Source organism: Geotrypetes seraphini, chromosome 3 (assembly GCF_902459505.1).
Source record: "Geotrypetes seraphini chromosome 3, aGeoSer1.1, whole genome shotgun sequence".
In the NCBI taxonomy this organism is placed as follows: domain Eukaryota; kingdom Metazoa; phylum Chordata; class Amphibia; order Gymnophiona; family Dermophiidae; genus Geotrypetes; species Geotrypetes seraphini.
In genome coordinates, this window is record NC_047086.1 from 186,167,676 (window position 1) to 186,186,529 (window position 18,854).

The 18,854-nt window shown below is 44.6% G+C and overlaps 1 protein-coding gene across 1 annotated transcript in view; it reads right to left on the reverse strand.

Annotated features, from left to right (window-relative positions):
- LOC117357509 (cyclic AMP-dependent transcription factor ATF-7) overlaps positions 1-16,559 on the reverse strand; it is a 302,271-nt gene extending 285,712 nt beyond the window's left edge. Inside the window, exon 1 of the mRNA XM_033938227.1 lies at positions 16,374-16,559. The gene's annotated coding sequence lies outside the window, so the exon portion shown is untranslated. The remainder of the gene's footprint in view (positions 1-16,373) is intronic.
- Between the last annotated feature and the right edge of the window lie 2,295 nt (positions 16,560-18,854).

Consider the following 18,854-nt stretch of genomic DNA (forward strand, 5'->3'; position numbering starts at 1 on the left):
CCCCCCAGACTAGTAATGGCAGGTCAATGTGTGCTTTTAACTTCCCCACACAACTGCCGCTAGCGTTAGTTTAGCAATTCCATCAGGTAGCCTCAGGGCCTTTACTAGGCCAGTCACTTCTGAGGAAAGAGGAAGTTGCATCACCAGAGGTGGGCCAGCCTAGCAAAGGCCTCGAGGCTGCCTGATGGAATCGCAAAACTAATGCTAGTGGCAGCTATTTGGGGAAGTTAAAAGCACAAAATGAGCTGCTGATAGGGGAAGGAGAGGTACTGCTGGATATGGGGAAGAGAGAGGAAGAGGTGCTGCTAGACAGGAGAGGAAGGAAAGGGAAGGGAGAAGAGGTACTGCTGGACATGATTGGAGGGGAAGGGAAAGGTACTACTGGACTTTAAGGAGGAAGGGAGAGGTACTGCACAACCCAGAGGAAGGGAAGGAAGGAAAAATGTTGCAAGAGGGATGAGTAGTGAGAGAGGGAGAAATGGATGTGGAGGGGAGGATAAGATGAATGGGGAGAGAGCATATTGTGAGTGGGATTGGAGGAAGGGAAGGAAGGAAAATTGTTATAGGAGAGATGAGTGATGAGAGAGGGAGAAATGGTGCATGGGGAGAGTACATGTTAACTGAGTGGGGTTGGGGAGGAGGGAAGGAAGGAAGAAAAATTGTTGCAGGCGGGATGAGAGTGGTGAGAGAGGGAGAAATGAACATGGGATGGAGGGGAAGTAGAAATTATGCATGGAGAGAGAGCATGTTGAGAAGGGTTGGGGAGAGATGGACTGGGGTGGGTGGGAAGGAAGGATGTCACACTTGAGGGACGGAGCAAGGAGAGAGAAAAAGCATGCAGGAGGCAGAAAGTGTTGGACTCATGGAGAGAGAGAGGAAGTGATGTTGGATGGGGAGGGTAGAAAGGAAGGAAGGGAAATGTTACACTCGGGAAGGGGGAGAGGGCAGACAATGAATAGTTGGACTCATGGAGGGAGAGAGAGATATTGGTTGGGGAAGGCAATGAGGACCAAGGAGAGGAAGCATGCAGGAGGCAGAGAGAAAGAAATGTTGGACTGGTGGAGGAAAATAAGGGAGAAATGTTGGACTGGGAGGGGGGCCGGAAGGGAGGGGAGATTTTGGACTGCAGGGAGCAAACAGGAGGAAAGGAGAGAGAAATGTTATACTGGGGGGGAGAGGAGAGATGACTCAAGGAAGGGAGATGTAAAGATACCAATCAAAATACTTTTCATCATTTTACGAGTTCACATCCATGGCATTTAAAAGAAAGTTTGCCAGATTCACAATTTTTCAGATATCATCGGATTTGCTCTACAACTACAGTACTGAGTATAAGAAACAAGCTAGGGTTTTGCATGATAAATTAATTAACAGACGCTTTTCAGAACAATGCATTTTACTAGGGGTCTTTATAATTATAGAGATCGCTTACTACAGTATAATGAGAAAGAACAGACAGATAAGAAGGTCTTCACCAGTACTTTACAATATACTCAACGGGCTAGACTTTTTTGGTAAAGCTGTGAAAAAATTTTGGCATTGCTTATCGACACATGATTGTTTCAGAGAGAGTAGAGTTATATTAGCTAAGAACTTACAAGAACGTTTGTGTCCTACAAGTAAAGGATCGATTCTACCTATTTATCATGTAGGAAGGTATGACATTTTGTTTGTTGTTGTGTGGGGACCAGGGGAGGGGGCCCCGGGTGAGATGGGGGCACATATGGTTTCCCCTAGCCAGATTTAGGCTGGTTGGTGGTGTAGGAATGATGGGAGGTTGGGGAAGGGGGATATGGGGTGATTCAGAGCTGTGGGGATTTGCAGCTTACAGACTTTCATGTTACTACTATTGAAGGCTGTCAGTTCTTGAGACTCTGCTAATACTTCTCTACTGGAGGGGCTTGTCCTGATAGTGGATGGCCCTTAGGGTTTTCTCATGAAATGTGGAGGGTATTTCCTCCCCAGTGAAGGGAACTAAAATCTTACAGTTTCTCCATAGACAGAAAGCCTCCATTGTGATGTTGCAGGAGATGAACCTGTCGGCACTGGAATATAGCAAATTATGGAGGTGATGGGTGGGAGACTATCTTGAATCACCAGCATCATAGAAAAGCAGGAGTCCTTATATTATTACATAAAAGTTTGGTGGTTGAGAAGCTCCGGATAACCACAGACCCTACAGGGAGGCTTGTAATAGCTCAGATCAAAATCAATGGCTTGGAGCTTGTATTGTGTAACCTTTATGCCCCGAACACATACAATGAGAAGTTCTTTGGACTTATTCTTACATCTCTGATGGAGCATGATGCCTGCCCGATCCTGGTGTGGGGGGGGAGGGGGGACTTTAATAGGGTGGCGGACCCAGCTCTGGACAGGTCATCTACCCACACTGTATACACTCGGGATGTCGCCAAAGGAATACTGCTTTTATGTGAGACCCTGCAGCTGTTGGAGTATGGTGGATTTTACACCCCCTTGACAGGGATTATACCCAATGTACCAGAACTCATAACACACATTCCCGAACTGATTATATACTTTGCTCGGATAGTCTGTTCTCCAAGGTTATAGACACGGGAATTGGACCGACGATAGTTTCTGATCATGCGTCGATTTGGCTGGCCCTGGATCTCCAGTTGGCCCCCACGGCTGCTCCCCAGTGGCAATTCCCATTAGACTTATATAGGGATCCTAAATTTTCAGAATATATTCAAGTCCATTGGTCTTTTTATAAGGAATGTAATGCACAGCATTGCCTTGAGCCTACCCTCTTCTGGGAAATTGCAAAGGCATTGCTAAGGGGGGATATAATTGCATATTCCAGCAATAAAAAGCATATGAGAGATATGGGCATCTTGAATTTAGGGAGACAGTTAATAGCTTCATCCACGGCAGCTAATAAAGAACATTTACTGGCTTTACAGATAGAACTTAATGAGTTGCTCCATGCGAGGGCCCAGAAGTCCATAAAATACTATCAGTATCAGCTTTATATCATGGGGATAAAGCAGGGAAACTGCTCTCATGACTGGTGGGGGAATGGAGGTCAGCCCACCGTGTCCAGCACCTGCACACAGCTCAGGGCACCCTTACTAGACAGGATGACATGATATATACACTTTTTCGTGACTATTATACCAAATTGTACTCAGAGGAGACTGGGATGGACAGTGAAGTCTACTTCTAGTTTAGATCTTCTGAGACTTGGTAAGGACGATCAGAGGCTTCTCAATGCTCCTATCCGGGAGGAGGAGCTGATGTGGGCCATACAGTATAGCCCCTTGTTCTAGGCTCCCGGCATTGATGGTATAGAGCCAAATTCTATAGGCTTTTGGTGGGGGAGATCTCTCAGCCCCTTGTGGTGATGTCTAATTCTCAAATTCAAGTTGAGGCATTGCCCTTGTCACTACATAGGGCACGTATAGTGGTGTTTCCTAAACCTGGAAAGGATCCCACTACGGTGGAATCCTACTGTCCAATCTCCTTATTATGTTGTGAGGCAAAATTCCTAGCTAAAATCCTTGCCAATAGGTTGGTTCGGAGACTGCCCCAATTGGTGGCACCCCCTCAAGCAGGTTTTGTGCATGGCAGGACAGCAGTTAAAAATGTGCATAGGGTCTTGGCCTCTCTGGATTGGATCCATCACCAGCAGATGCCTTCTCTGCTTATCAGTTTTGATGCAGAGAAGGCTTTTGATAGGGTGCACTTGGATTTATGTTTGGAGTGCTGGAAATGTATGGGTTAGGAGGTTTCTTTAGTGCAGCAGTGAGGACACTGTATCTTGATCCTTGGGCAAGAATAGGGGTCAATGGGCTTCAATCAGAATTTTTTTTCCATACACAGGGGTACCAGGCATGGCTGCCCCTTGTCTCCCTTGCTTTTTGTCCTCACCTTGGATCCCTTAATTCACAAAATATTGATCAACCCTGACATTGTGGCGTTTAGATTATGGAGCACTCCTTTAAGATAGCGGCCTTTGCAGACGACATCCTGGTCCACATCACCCAACCACACTTATCTTTGCCTACTCTTCTAGAAAGCTTCCAAGAATATGAAGATTTCTCTGGCTTCAAGCTTAATAGGGATAAATCCGAGGCCTTAGCGACAGCTGCTAGTCATTAAATGGATTGTCACAGGGGCAGCTTGGAGAGAGTGTACCTTCAGGATCCTTAACAAAGCATACTTCACCCAGGTACAGGCATTTTATTCTGGTATGGTAGACACTCCATTGTGTAGATGGTGTGGACAGACTGCTAATATTCTCTCTCATGCTGTGTGGCTTTGTACTCATGTTAAACGATTTTGGCATTCCATTCTCTCCTATTTAGGAAAGCTTTTGGGGGGTTGTAGTGGTTGGCTTTCCTAGGGGGGTTATCTTTGGTCAGGTGGGTAGATGTTGGGTGTATGGGGTGGGGAGATGCTCATTGTTCCATAAGGCTTGTATGGTGGGACACAAATGTATTTTACAGTACTGGTTGAAAGACTCTCCACCTGGCTTTTGGTACTGGAGAAATCAGTTTAATCTATTGTTGACATATGAGGCTAGGGAGGCTCGTTCTGCTCCCTGCCGAAAAAGACTTTATGCAGACCTGGGAGCCTTACATACAATCCTTACCTCATAGGGCTCGGAGTTTGATTTTGAATGAATTGGATCTGTGAGATACAGTGTCTATCATGCAGTGTCCTCTGTGAATGGTTCTCCAGTGATCACCACAGCTCAAGGGGGTGGGGGTGAGAGGGTTAAAGAGGGGGAGGGGATTGCAACTAGGGGGTGTTGATTTTTGATATGTGACAGTACAGGGGGAGGGGGGTTGGTAAGAGTCGCAAACCTCCCTGTCTGGTTTGGACTGGGTTATGTATTTTGTACTGTCATGTCATGTTATCTGGTGGTATTTTCTTGGTGGTGTTTTCTCATACAAATAGATTTCACAGTAAGTTCGTTAAACGTTGACAGATAGCACATAAATGGGGGGGAGAGATAATTGGAATATGAAACTAGCTGACATATTCTGTGTCATTACATTTCCTATCTTGGTATATTTCTGCTTTCATCAATATAATTGATCACTGTTCTGTGGGTGGGGGGAGGGAGTTCATGCAGGATAATGTAAAAATGGATGGCAAAAGGGATATATTCTGTTTATTGTATTTTTTTGTGAAGTCATCAATAAAAATTGTTGAACGTTAAAAATACTGTATAATCTATCTCTTGATTGAGTCCATGTGGAGTGACTGTGTTAAATCTATAAATACATTTCTGTTTGAAACAACAGTCTGTCCAGATCCTGTTTGAATTACAATGGCTTAAAATGGTGTCCCAATACAGAGTATTGTTACTGTCCTTGCTGAATGTGGTGTAAAGCATTGATTGAATTTTCTTTGAGTGGCTTAAAATGGAGTGATGAGCTTCTGTTGTTCTTGCAGACTGTGATAGTCCACAGATGAATTTGGTGTGAAGAGATGCTGGCCTACATCCTGTTAAAGTTCTGTTTAGCTTTGGTATCCGCCCTGGCCATGTCTTTTGGCTAGATTCACTAAGGACACCAATCACGTCCCGACCACTTTGCAATCACTTAGCAACCACAACTCAATTCACTAACCTTACTCCCAATCCACACCCAATCTGATCTGCGCTTGCAAATGAGGGGGAACAGCATGCAAATATAGGTAGGCAGCGATTCACTAAAAAGAAAGAGGGGCACCGATTGGACTGGCGGATCAAAAAATAAGCGACTGCTGAGGACCAGTTGCTCAGGTCCTTTCTGACTGCCCTGCTCTCTGCCCTGACTCTCCTCTTGCTGCCTTGCTCTCTGCCCCGACTCTCCTTCCCCGCAGTGCGAGCCCATGGTTTTTACCTGCGGGTTTAAAGCGAGTTAAAACCACAGGCTCGCAAAGTAAAAAAGTTAAAAAAAAACTCAAAAACCTCAAAAGCTCTGTAAGCATGTGCAGACCATCTACAGACGAAGAAGCATGTGTCAGGATTGCTGTTCAGTGATCTGTGCGGTCAGTTGGGGGCGTAATTCTGATCGCCCCCATTTGCATGCGATTGCGCCATGAATCGGGCGGCTGGCAACCTCATGGATCGGATTGCTAACAGATCGGATCGGATCCGTGAGGCAGAATGGATGGACCATTCAGGTCTTTATCTGCCATCATTTACTATGTTACTATATTAATAATAATAACAGCTTATTACTATGTTAGCCCTTTGTCTTATCTGAATAGTGTACTTAACAGTTTCTGAAGGTGAATGGCTCAGTCCTTTCTTTTGTAATAGGTGCATTTAACACAACACTTGGATAAGATGGCTGGAGGCAGGGCTGGACTCAAAAACCAAATCAGAAATTCACTTTTAAATCCATCAAATTAATATACTTTAACTCCAAGCAGAATTATTTACTTTAAGTCATCATAATTACTAATCTATTGGGTCAGGCAATAATTCAAATGCAAAATTCATAACTCCTGCAACATTAACCCCCTCTTCTATGAAACTATGATAGCAGTTTCTAGTGCAGAGAGACGCTCTATGAGCGTCGGGAGCAGCGCAGGCCTATCAGCGCGGCTCCATATTTTAACTCCAAGCATAATTATAAAAATAAGCAGAATTATATTTTCATATCATGCTACACACACACAATAGTAAGATCAAAAATAATTCATAAAGGTAGTACTTTATAAATGATTTTTGATCTGACTATTGTCTGTGGGTGACGATTATGTGAAAGTATTTACTATATAAGTTCCAGACATTTTCACATCTATTTGTTTCCTCGCATGTATGTTGGATAATATCTCAGGCAGCTGGCAGCAGCAACGAGTTGAGCCTGCTGCCGCTAGTCTGCCCTGGAAGCTGCCTCTCAATGCCGACTTTCTGTTCCTGCATAGGCGGGACCTGCAGCAAGGCAGCTTGGCGACAACGGGCTCAACTCGTTGCTGCTGCCAGCTGCCTGAAGATTACATTACAGCAGCCGGGCCCGGGGAGAAGGTAGGTAGGAAAGTCTGGAGAGCCGACTAAACTCGGACAGATTTCTCCATTTTTAGAAAAAATGTACAGCACCCAGACAAGGTTCTAAAAAGAGGACATGTCCGGGTTTTCCCAGATGTCTGGTAACCCTAGGCTTCGGCATCCCCACCAGCAAAGGTAGGAGGGAGAGGAAATGCATGTCCCCCAATGGAATGCTGGCTATTTTAATCGAAATGCAGCCCTAATATAAAGTCAAACTCTTGTACTTCAAAAGGATCCTGTAACATCACTTGTTTTTAAAAACATTAAAAAATTCCAAAATGAACATTTATCTTTTGGAAATATCAAAAAGGTCCCAATGGGGGGCCTATGTTTCAGGCTCCATCAGGGGATTTCTTTTATGTTACTCCTGGAGGAATTCTGTAAAAAATTTTTGAAAATTCTGTGCTGTGTATTTGTAGCATATTTTGCACAGAATTTGCCCATTTTAAGGCCTGAAATTTCCTCCTATTTCCTTATTCATGGTCCAGCCTCCCCCCACAGCACATTTACCATTCTCTCCCCCCCTCCCCAATAACACATTCATATTTCTCTGCCCTCCGCCCCTTCAATGTACTGGAGCTAGCTCTCCCTCTCCTCCATAGAGATTGCATGGCAGAAGGAGGAGGAAGAAGAAATTTAGTCCTGCACATTGGATGGAAGTGATCCCATGTGCAGCACTGGCTTAGATGAAATATTCTGCCCAATGTGTGGTGGCGTCCAAAAAAGCAAATAGGATGCTAGGAATTATTAAAAAAAAAAAAAGGGATGGTTAACAAGACTAAGAATGTTATAATGCCCCTATATTGCTCCATAGTGCAACCTCATCTGGAGTATTGCGTTCAATTCTGGTCTCCTTATCTCAAGAAAGATATAGGGGTGCTAGAAAAGGTTCAAAGAAGAGCGACCAAGATGGTAAAGGGGATGGAACTCCTCTTGTATGAGGAAAGACTAAAAAGGTTAGGGCTCTTCAGCTTGGAAAAGAGACGGCTGAGGGGAGATATGATTTTATTTATTTGTTTGTTTAGATTGTTATCCCGTCCTCCCAGTAGCTTAGAACGGTCTACAAGTAAAATACACAATGGAGTGTAATTGGACATATAAGATTATACAGTAGATTTAAATGTTTGGACATACAAGACTGTACAGCAGTTTAAATACAGGGTTAGGGTTAGGGTTATAGCAAATTAAGAGCAGTAGTTTAAATATAAGTAGTTTAGTTTAAATACAAGTTATTTGAGCTTAAATACAATTTATTAGAGTACAGGCTGAGAGAGGACTATGCTGAAATTTAGGGAGAAGATAGACAGGAGAGAGAAGAGTAGAGGTGGGGCTAAAGGGGAGGGATGTAGACTGAGGGTGAAGAGGAGGGTTGAAGAGGAGGGTCTTTATCATTTTTCGGAATGTCATTAATGAGTTCTGTAGTCTGAGTTGCGGGGGGAGTTGGTTCCAGAGATGAGGAATGAAGTGGCTGTAGGAGCATTTGCAGGTGGTTTCTGAGAGGAGGGACCTTCCGGGGGGAATGCATAGGCGTATCTCCGATTCTGAGCGGAGGGTGCGGGTGGGGGTGTAGATGGGTAGCTTTGATTTTATGTAGGAGGGGGTGGTGGTATAAATTCTTTTATGCGCTATTGCCAGGGCCTTGAAAGCACAGCGCTGGCTAATTGGGAGCCAGTGTTCAGCGCGGAGTGCTGGGAAGATGGGATCATGGTAGTTGAGGCTGTGTAGGAGGCGGATAGCTGCATTTTGGACCCGTTGGAGGCGCTTGAGATTATTTTTGGTTAGTCCATTAAATAGGGAGTTGCAGTAATCCATTCTGGAGAGGACATATGCATAGAGGAGTTGGGCCAGGTCAGGTGTGGAGATGTAGGGTTTGATCCTTCTCAGTTGGCGGAGGTAGTAGAAGGAGGTGGAGACTACTTGGGATATGTTGGCGGATAGGGATAGGTGTCCATCTAAGGTTACTCCCAGGCTGCGTACTTGATCTATTGCCGTTAGAAGAGTGGAGTCCCATGCTAGTGTAGGGCGTGTGTATTTGGTACTTTTTTTCCTGATCCATAAGAGTTCGGTTTTAGAGGCGTTCAGTTGTAGTTTGTTGTTTGACATCCATGTTTTCATGTCGGAGAGGCAGTATTGGAGGTTAGCAATTTGGGACGATCGGTTCTCGCCTAGTGGGAGGAGCAGCTGGATGTCATTTGCATAGGAGTGGATTTTAATGCTGTATTTCTGTGCTATATCAATGACAGGCCTGATGTAGAGGTTGAATAGGAGGGGGGATAGAAGGGCGCCTTGTGGAACACCATATTTGATAGGCTTGGGGTGAGATTTGTGTGTCCCTAGTAGGACAGTCTGGGTCCTTTGATGTAGGAAGGAGGTGACCCATTGGAGGGCAGTGTCTTTGATTCCGAGGTCATAGAGTCTGGATGTGAGGAGGTGGTGGTCGACCGTGTCAAAGGCAGCACTGAGGTCAAATAGGACTAGTAGGGCATCACTGCCTGTGTCGAGAATTGACCAGCTGTCATCAATGATATCTAGGAGTACTGACTCTGTGCTGTGGCCTTTTCGGAAGCCGGATTGAGCAGGGAACAGAGCAGCTTGTTCTTCAATTAAAGGGTGTAGTCGGTGGAGCACAATTCGTTCTAGGAGTTTGGAGACAAATGGGAGGTTGGAGACCGGGCGATAGTTGCCGGGTTCGTTAGGATCAAGGGTGGGTTTTTTGGGAGTGGGTTTGATAATAGCTGATTTCCAGCTGAGGGGAACTATCCCTGTGGAGAGGGAGGTGTTAATGATGGGGAGGATGGATTCTGCCATGGCGTCTTCAGTGGACAGCAGGAGGCTGGATGGGCAGGGATCGAGGATGGTGTTGGAGGGCTTGAGTTCTCTCAGGGTTTCGAGAACCTCGGCATGAGTGGCCATATTAAATTGGGAGAGAGTGGCAGAGGATGGGGTATTTGGGATAGGCTGGGGGTGAGCAGGAGTGGGTTTGGTGTTGGTGTCAAGATTATCACGGATGGTTTGTACTTTGGACTGGAAGAAGTTTGAGAGAGTCTCGCTATCAAGTTCTGTTTGGTTGTTGTGGCTTTTTCTTTGGGCGTTGGTGAAAAGTTGGTTTGTGAGGGTGAACAGTTATTTGGATCTAGAAGGAGCTAGTTGTAGGAGGCGAGAGTAGTAGGTCTTCTTCGCTTCTAGGATGGCAGCTTTGTAGGTGATGGATGTGTTATTCCAGTGGGCTTTGGTTTCTGAGTTCAGGTGTTTGATCCAGTTCCTTTCTGCTTTCCTCAGAGATCGTTTTATGGATCGGAAGTCATTGGTGTATCAGGGAGCAGGTGCTTTGTTGGTGGTTATTCGAGTTGTTTTTGTCTGGGCAAGGCTGTTATAGAGGGATTGGATGTTGGAGTGCCATGTGGAGGCTGCTAGGTCGATGGAGTGGGGATGTTGGGTGCAGGTTTCATTTAGGGTGCGAATGCCAGCGGCCATGGCTGGAGGGCTGACTGAGTTAGGGAGTTGGCGTAGGGTGGTAGGGTCTTTACATGGGGCTAGGGTAGTTTCGAGTGGGAGTTGGAATTCAATGCGGTGGTGGTCTGACCATGATTGAAGTCTGCAAAATCCTGAGTGGAGTAGAACGGGTACAAGTGGATCAATTTTTCACTCCATCAAAAATTACAAAGACCAGGGGACACTCGATGAAGTTACAGGGAAATACTTTTAAAACCAATTGGAGGAAATTTGTTTTCACTCAGAGAATAGTTAAGCTCTGGAACGTGTTGCCAGAGGATGTGGTAAAAGCGGATAGCGTAGCTGGTTTTAAGAAAGGTTTGGACAAGTTCCTGGAGGAAAAGTCCATAGTCTGTTATTGAGAAAGACACGGGGGAAGTCACTGCATGCCCTGTATCGGTAGCATGGAATATTGCTTCACCTTGGGTTATGGCCAGGTACTAGTGACCTGGATTTGCCACTTTGAGAACAGGCTACTGGGCTTGATGGACCATTGATCTGACCCAGTAAGGCTTTGCAATGTTCTTATGTTATATTAGGGTTACCAGATGTCTGGATTTCCCCGGACATGTCCTTCTTTTGAGGACATGTCCAGGGGTCCGGACAGCTTTTCAAAATCTTTGTACTTTGTCTGGGTTTTGAACAGCTTCCAAGAAATCGCCATTGGGTAGAAGCATGGAGGCCCTCCTGCCCGACGAGAGCAGGCAGGGCTGGGGTGAGGCTAGGGCGGGACTGGGACGTAACAGGGAGGGGATGGGTGGAACTGGATGGGCCTGGGGGCAGATCTAGGGTTCCGGATTTTCCAAACAGAAAACTGGTAACCCTAGTTTATATGAACTTCAGGGGTCCTGCGGTTCACATAAGCAGTATGGTCTCAGCTGGCAGGGAGGAAGAAGTGTCCTGATGTGCAGAGGTTCATTTCCTCCTTTTTCTGCAGGGGAAAGGGGGGGGGAACTACTACTACTACTTATTTCTAATAGACATACGCAGCACTGTATATTAAAACATAGAAAGGACAGTCCCTGCTTATAAGAGCTTATAATCAGACACAATGCCTGCACTGAGTAGAATTCTGCATAATAATTGCAGACTTCTGCGCATTCTGTGCTGCACAGTTGTGCAGAATTCCCCCAGGACTATTGTGTGCTCAGAATTCAAACTAAACTAAACTAAACCTTAGGTTTGTATACCGCATCATCTCAACATTCGCAGAGCTCGACACGGTTAACAAGAATTAGGGTGGAAAGGAACTCCAGTGGAGGGAAAGATGAAGAGGAAATTTAGAGGACTAGAGTAAACAGAGAGGGAGGAAGAGTTACATTTTTGAGAATAATAATAATCATTCAAGGCATCGTCACCAGTTCAATGACAGTCCTGAACATTACGGAGCATGGGGAGATGAATTCAAGGATGCACTATGCCCAGATATTGTGAAACCAAACTTCCCATACCCCTCTACCCTGGAGTCAAGTCACGGCAGGGAATAAGAGAAAGGAAAGACATCTGCTTGGTATCACTCTCACCTGAGGCCCATAACCAACCAACTCACACCACCGGATCGAGACGCCAAGATCCCACTCATACTGAGCATAGATGCACTGGAGTTGTTGGATATCCTTGAGTCATGCAAAGGACCATGTGGCACCCCTTACGCACAGGGACTCGACTTGGGCTGGAGAATAGTGGGTGATGCCTGCCCCGACATAACGAGAAACTCAAGCACCAAAGTATTCACTGCCAACATCATGGAAAGAGGACACACCACCGTAGTTAAATCACATCCCAAACAAGCAACTATCAAAGAGACTCAGGGTCAAAAGGACTTTTCTGTGTGTGCGTTGGGTATACTAAGGTTTAGCTTTTTGTTGAATATACCGCATGTCTGCTGAGACAGTCCTCAACTGAAGCATCACAGTTATATGGCGACAGAACAAATGCAATATAATGTAATCTTTTCTTATCTCTTATTCTGTTCATGCCTGTTCGTAACTTCTGAAAGCTAGTAAAAAAAATTAAGTTGGTCTAATAAAGTGATACACCTTCAATTAAAATACATTAACCTTACCAAACACAAAGGTTGAACACATCCTCCTGCAGGCACTCAACACTTTCCCGCACTAGCAGAACTCAAAAGAACATGTAAACTGGCAGTTAAGTTAGTGCTCTAAACTGGATTCTAGCTTCACCTCCAAAGTGACAGTGCCTTCAGCAAAGTACTCTTTGGTGGCATCTTGTAGCTGGTGAATGAACAGCACTGGAACTTGTCATGAAAGGCAGCAACATCCTGTCATCAGCGACCTTAATTATTGCAGTCCTCATAGAAGGGAAAACATCAGAGGACATGAAGGATGAAGCTTTGTCAAGGTCCAGGAAGGCATGAGGAGTGAGGCCTTGCAAGGGAAGAAAAACAGAAATAAGAAATGTGTAAATTTGCCACCAGTGCCAAGGAAAACACAGTTATACTCCATCAGTGGCCTGAAAACAAAGACCAATTCTTCATACTCAGGATCCTGTTGCTTAGAAACCTGCGTAAAGATTACATTCCTGTTCTTGTGCTGGTTGATCATACCTGCACTCTGGTACTAATCAGCAGCTAATTAAAGAAGAAAAGAGATTGAGAAGTACTGAGACTGGCAGATAAGCTAAGGAGAACATTAGCATCTTGGTGTTAAAGACAGGAAGTGAAGGGCAGCCTGCAAGAGATGTACATGAAATAGGAGATCTCCTAAATGGGATTATGCATAAACAGGAAGCATAAAATAGAACAGGCACCTTGGCTATTGTTTACAATTGTCAAGGTGTGCTTTAGCTGCTCAAGTGTATTTTAGAAACATCTGATCGTGCTCCTTGGTTACACTAGTGGAAGCTCAGAATAATTTTAATAAACATAAATGTGATTTAGGAATCCGTATTCTTTAGGTCTCCCTGGATGTGCTTTATGTATATCAGGGTCTGTTTAAAGTGGAGAAGCATTATGGAAAGGAGAGGATGCTGGAGAAAACAGTGATATTGCTGGATGGGAGGGGAGATAGACAGAAACAGCAGGAGAGGGGGGTTGGAAGGAGAGAGAGATAGAACCACCTGTGGAGGAGGAGTGTTGGAAGGAGGGAGGGAGGGAAAGAGAGAGAGAGAAGCACTAAAAGGGTATAGAGCAGGGGTGTCAAAGTCTCTCCTCAAGGGCTGCAATCCAGTTGGGTTTTCAGGATTTCCTCAATGAATATGAATGATATCTATTTGCATGCACTGCTTTTATTGTATGCTAATAGATGTCATACATATTCATTGGGGAAATCCTGAAAACCTGACTGGATTGCGGCCCTCGAGAAGGGACTTTGACACCCCTGGTATAAAGGATGGGAAAGGGGACCAAGGAAATGGGTGAAAAGTGGGCGGGGCTTTTGGTGGAGTATAGGTGGGGCCTTGGGTGGAGTGTGGGAGGGATAATTTTTTCTCTTTTTTTTTTGTCTTCGTAAATATGGTAACCCTCTTATTATACATTTGTAATATATTTGCTGAATCTGAATGCCAGTTGGTTACAAAGCCGAAAAAGCTCTGAGAAGAAATGTTTCTCTTAAAATCATCTTTTCCAGGTATCCTCTGACTCCTGCTTAGTCTATCTGAGAGCTATAACAGGGAGCACCCAGAAGAGCTGAATATGAAGTTTCTGGCATTTTAATAGACGGACAGTGAGCAAATTTTGCTCTTGGGCCAGCCTGATGTGTGACCAGGGTTGCCAAAAGTTTCTAAATATTTGCTAAAAAATGAGCAAAATATTACATCCTCATAGAAGGGAAAACATCAGAGGACATGAAGGATGAAGCTTTGTCAAGGTCCAGGAAGGCATGAGGAGTGATGGGACATGTCTTCTTCGAGATTGCTTTTAACTCCTAACCCCTCTCACTTGTAAAGCACCCGTGCCTGCCTGAGAAATTCCTTAACCCCCCTACTTGTCCAGTTTATCCATTAATTAGATTGTAAGCTCTAGAAGGGACTGTCTCTTGAATATTTTAATGTACAATGCTGCATACATTTAGCAGTGCTAGAGAAATGATAAGTAGAATCTCAGCTATCTGGCACCCACTGGGATTGGTGGATGATGGATAACTGTTTTTCCGGTCAGAGGGAAGGCCCTGCTGGAGCTGGCCATGTGTAGCCTGTTTTGAGGCAGCCTCCTGCTGACCTGCTGCACTTCGGGTAAGGAAGGGAGGGGGATCAAGTAAGCGAGGGGGGCTTTGCGGTTCAGGACTGTTGCCTTGCCGGTGCTTTGGGGCAGGAGGGGAGTTCCCGACTCAGCTGCTTTGGGGGCTGGAGGGAGGGAGAGAGGTGAGATTTGCAGCTCAGGACACTGCCACACTGGTGCTTCGGGTAGGGAGGAAGGTGGAGTTCATGGCTCAGGACTGCTGCTGCTTCAAGTTCTTCAGGGCTTGAAGGAATGGGGGGGGGGAAGGACCGCTGCCACTGATGCTTCGAGGGACATTGTTTTTTCATCGGCGATTTTTTTGCTGGTTGGGTGAGAGGGCCAATTAACCGAGAGACGGTTAACTGAGATTCTACTGTAGCAGTATGTCTCTGGAAGCAACTAGCGCCAGCCTTTGCCCTAGGCACCATTGCATGGAAGTCATGGCCTAAGCCTTGGATGCTGAATGCATGACTATAGTGTTCTGCCTCAACCATCTACATCTCTCAAGCCTTATATGTAGGCTGTATCTGACCGTCAGCAGGTATCGTGCCACAGGCAGAGACCGACCAAAACTGCTTTTTTCAGTTTCAGACAAAACTGAATTTCCACCAAACTATCAGAATACTTTCGGACACAACAGAAAACACAGACAAAAAAAAACTTATCACCTAGTTTTGGCCAAAGCTGAATCAGAAACTGAGGAATACAGTTTGGTTGTGTGAATGTGAACCAATGATGTCCACTGGGGATTGTCAGAGCTTGAAAACTGGCAGCCCTTTGCTATACCCACAGGAGATTATTACCTCCAGTTCCAGGAACTACAAGCACAGGCTGACAACTGGGAGAACCATTTTAACAAGGACTTCAACAAGTCTGGCACATACATATTTCCAAGTCAATGCAGGTGTAGTTAAATATCCTCTAGATAGGACCTTTGTATGAACAAGTAATTTAAAATCATGCTTACCAGCTTTTTATGCTTACCCAAATAGTGCACAAGTATGGTAACAAGAGAAAGTAGCACTGAGATGTTTCCTGTTTTGTATTTAGTTATAAAACTGATTAAGGACAGGCATGATATAGATTCTTACTAAAATAGGATAAAGGAGTCCAGACACTGCAGACGTTATACATGCTTGATACAGGATCCAGAAACAAAAAAGCACATTGTTACTGAATGTGAGGACTGTATGCTCTGAAAAATTACAATCAAGAACACATTTCTCAATTTTCTAACATATAAACTTCATTTCATTGTAATATCATTTCCCTACTAATACTATAAGCTTGACCAGTACTTTACTGTAGGTTCCTTTCTCATGGAATTAGCTTCTGCTAATTTATTTATTTAGGGCCTCTTTTATGAAGCCATTAAGCGCGGGCCTCAACAGTAACTGCCCTGAAGCCCATAGGGATTTGAAAGGATTCGGGGGGTCATTGCCGGACAGCAGCCACTAATGTGGCTTTATAAAAGGGAGGTGAGGGGGGGGAGTGTTAATTTATTTACAGTATTTAAAAAAACTTATATTCTGCTTATATGTAAGCAGATTACAAATACAATATACAGATAACATTTCCGTTAATAACTATTAATTCGTTGTACTCAACAGGGCAGGCCTTCAGTTCAGCTGCAATGATCCTCAGGTGAAGAGAGGAGAGACAAACATAGACTCCCCTCTTCCTCTCTCTGACCTGCTCCAGGTGATTAGCTGAAGTCCACGTTTTGCTCCACTGGCAACTCAAAACTGGAGGTATTCTTCCATTCCATTTCCTGGTCTCTCTCAAAGTTTTCTCCCAGGATTCTTTCCTTCTGGTACAATATCTTTACTCATCTCCCAGCCTCTCGAGCATGGTTGCTTGCACCTGGCTTCTCCTGCCTTCTCTTCTGAAACAGCTTCCTGGGGAAAAGGGCTCTGTCAGGCTTTGTCCCTTCCCCCATTATTACCTCAGCTTGGATCCTTAAAGAGAACTATTCTTTCACCCCAGGGCTCTGCTCTGGGGTTACTTAAAGGCCAGTATTAAAAATTTCCTACTCTGTGCTGTTTGTTTCTTTCCTTCTGGACAGCCTGAGACTTAAAGTTGGGTTCAAGGGTAGGTCTGGGTTAATGATAAGTGTGGGACTCTGAGTCCTGTCTGCACAGAGCAGGGTCCCTATCACTTTAAGTTTTTAGAAATTTTGCAACTGCCCATACCGTGCATGCGAGAGTGCCTTCCTGCCTGCCAACTTGCAGTACTCCACTTCATCGGCTTTCTTTATTGTTTTACTATAACTTATCCTTCTTCGGTCTGTAATAAAACAAAATTATATTTTCTCTTTTTTTCCTCAGTTGGGCCTTTTTCCTACCTCAGCGGTTATCATTCTCGTTTTTCATCATTGAGGTTTTTTTTACCAAGCTGCCGAGATTTTTCTGTCCAAGTCTAAACCTTTGAGCGGTTTCAAGAAGTGCTGTCAGTGCCAGTGCCCTATTTCAATCACTGAACTGAACAGTTGGCGTTTACAGTGTTACAGAAGCATTCATTGAAGGCTCGACCATGGACTTCAGTGATGAGTCCAAGCCTACAGTACCAGCGGCACCAGCATCGAAATCAACCAGAAGAGGTTTCTCCATCGGGCAAGCCCACTAAAAAGACTTCCTCTTCCCAGCAAGCATCGCAGGCCTCTACAGCATTGAGTCCCTCAATGCAGGCCAAGCGTCAACACCATTAATCTCATGGCGGTGGGAGACATTGGGCATCTCTCCCGCTGTTGGGGGGAGGAGGTGTCGGTTTGTGGCAGGAGAGACAGCATCTGTCCCTCTACCAAAGGAGGCTATAATGCAGTCAAACCAAATGCCACAAGATGTACTTTTTAACAGTGCTGTCACTGATTTTTGTCACCAAAAGTCGCCGCTCTTTTGAAGAATAGCTTGGCGATTTTGAAGAATCCACCCGAGTGCTCATTTCAATGTTGAAGAGCCCATTTGCACGGCAGTGTCATAGACTGCTAGAAAGCTTGCTAAAGACCGACATAAGCCGTTTTGATAATCCACCGCTACTATGCGTGCAGGCTAAACTGTCAGAAAACAGTTTAGCGACCGCGTTAAAGCTTTGAGAATCTTTTTCATAGAATCTTACCATACCGTGAGACTTATGCAGAAAGCTACTACAGGCAGAAACACATAGTTAAAAAGCAATTTACTTGCACATTACCAGCTGCACAATTTAGACAGGAATTCAGCATCAAAATTAACTCATATGGTAGACATCAGCATACAGCATATTAAAATGCATGCTACGGAAACTAAAACAAAATCCCTGGAGGTCTAGTTGCCCTCCTGCCCCATGTTAAAAAAAGTTTCATAGTTGTATATTCCCTTTCCAAATCCCCAGACCTTTATCACCAACCTCAAAAAAGCAAAATAAAAAAAGTTGGAGCGATGTCCACAAGTTCCTGTTCCCGGTACTGCTGTTATCAAAATTGAGGAACCTGATCACTATTAGCGTGTTGCGAAATACTTCTAAGGGTCAGACTATCAAATATGGTAAAATTTGCTTTATTTGTAAAACTGGCTCCTAATAGGGCATCCTGATGCACCACCAGGAGCAGCCTTACAAATAAGGTAGTGCTTATTGCCTCACCTGGTCCGTAGGTTGAGCTGGCCTGCACTATTACTGTATTTTTAAAGCTAAGTAGCTTATATTCACAGCCAGTTATTCAGAGGGGACTGCTTGCAATCTGAGGATGAGATTTTGATTTAAGGACTAGGTTTTAAATGTCCGAGTTTAAGAATTTTAGGGATAATTTTATAACTGCCATTTCAGTGAGAAGTATACATTTACTTTGCAGGATTTTCAAAGTTAAAATGTGTGCGTACTTTCACTTTGAAAGCTGAGCCAGGAAAAACAGCCACACACATTCAAACTTACTAACTTGTGCAAATATTTGTTCTGCATTAAAATACATGCATACTTTTGGAACTTTTTTAAAAAAATGCATATTTGGAAAACTTTACTCCCAACTCTATCCCCAGGGACACTTCTCCATACTGAAGGTAAAAGTGAATAGTATCTGCTGCACAATTCACTTACACACCATTTTCCTATTCCTGTTGGACAGGCAGGGGGAGCAGTGACAATTTTGAAGATGGGAATGTGGCCCTTCCTGGGGTGGGTGGGTTTTAGGAAGCCCTGTGC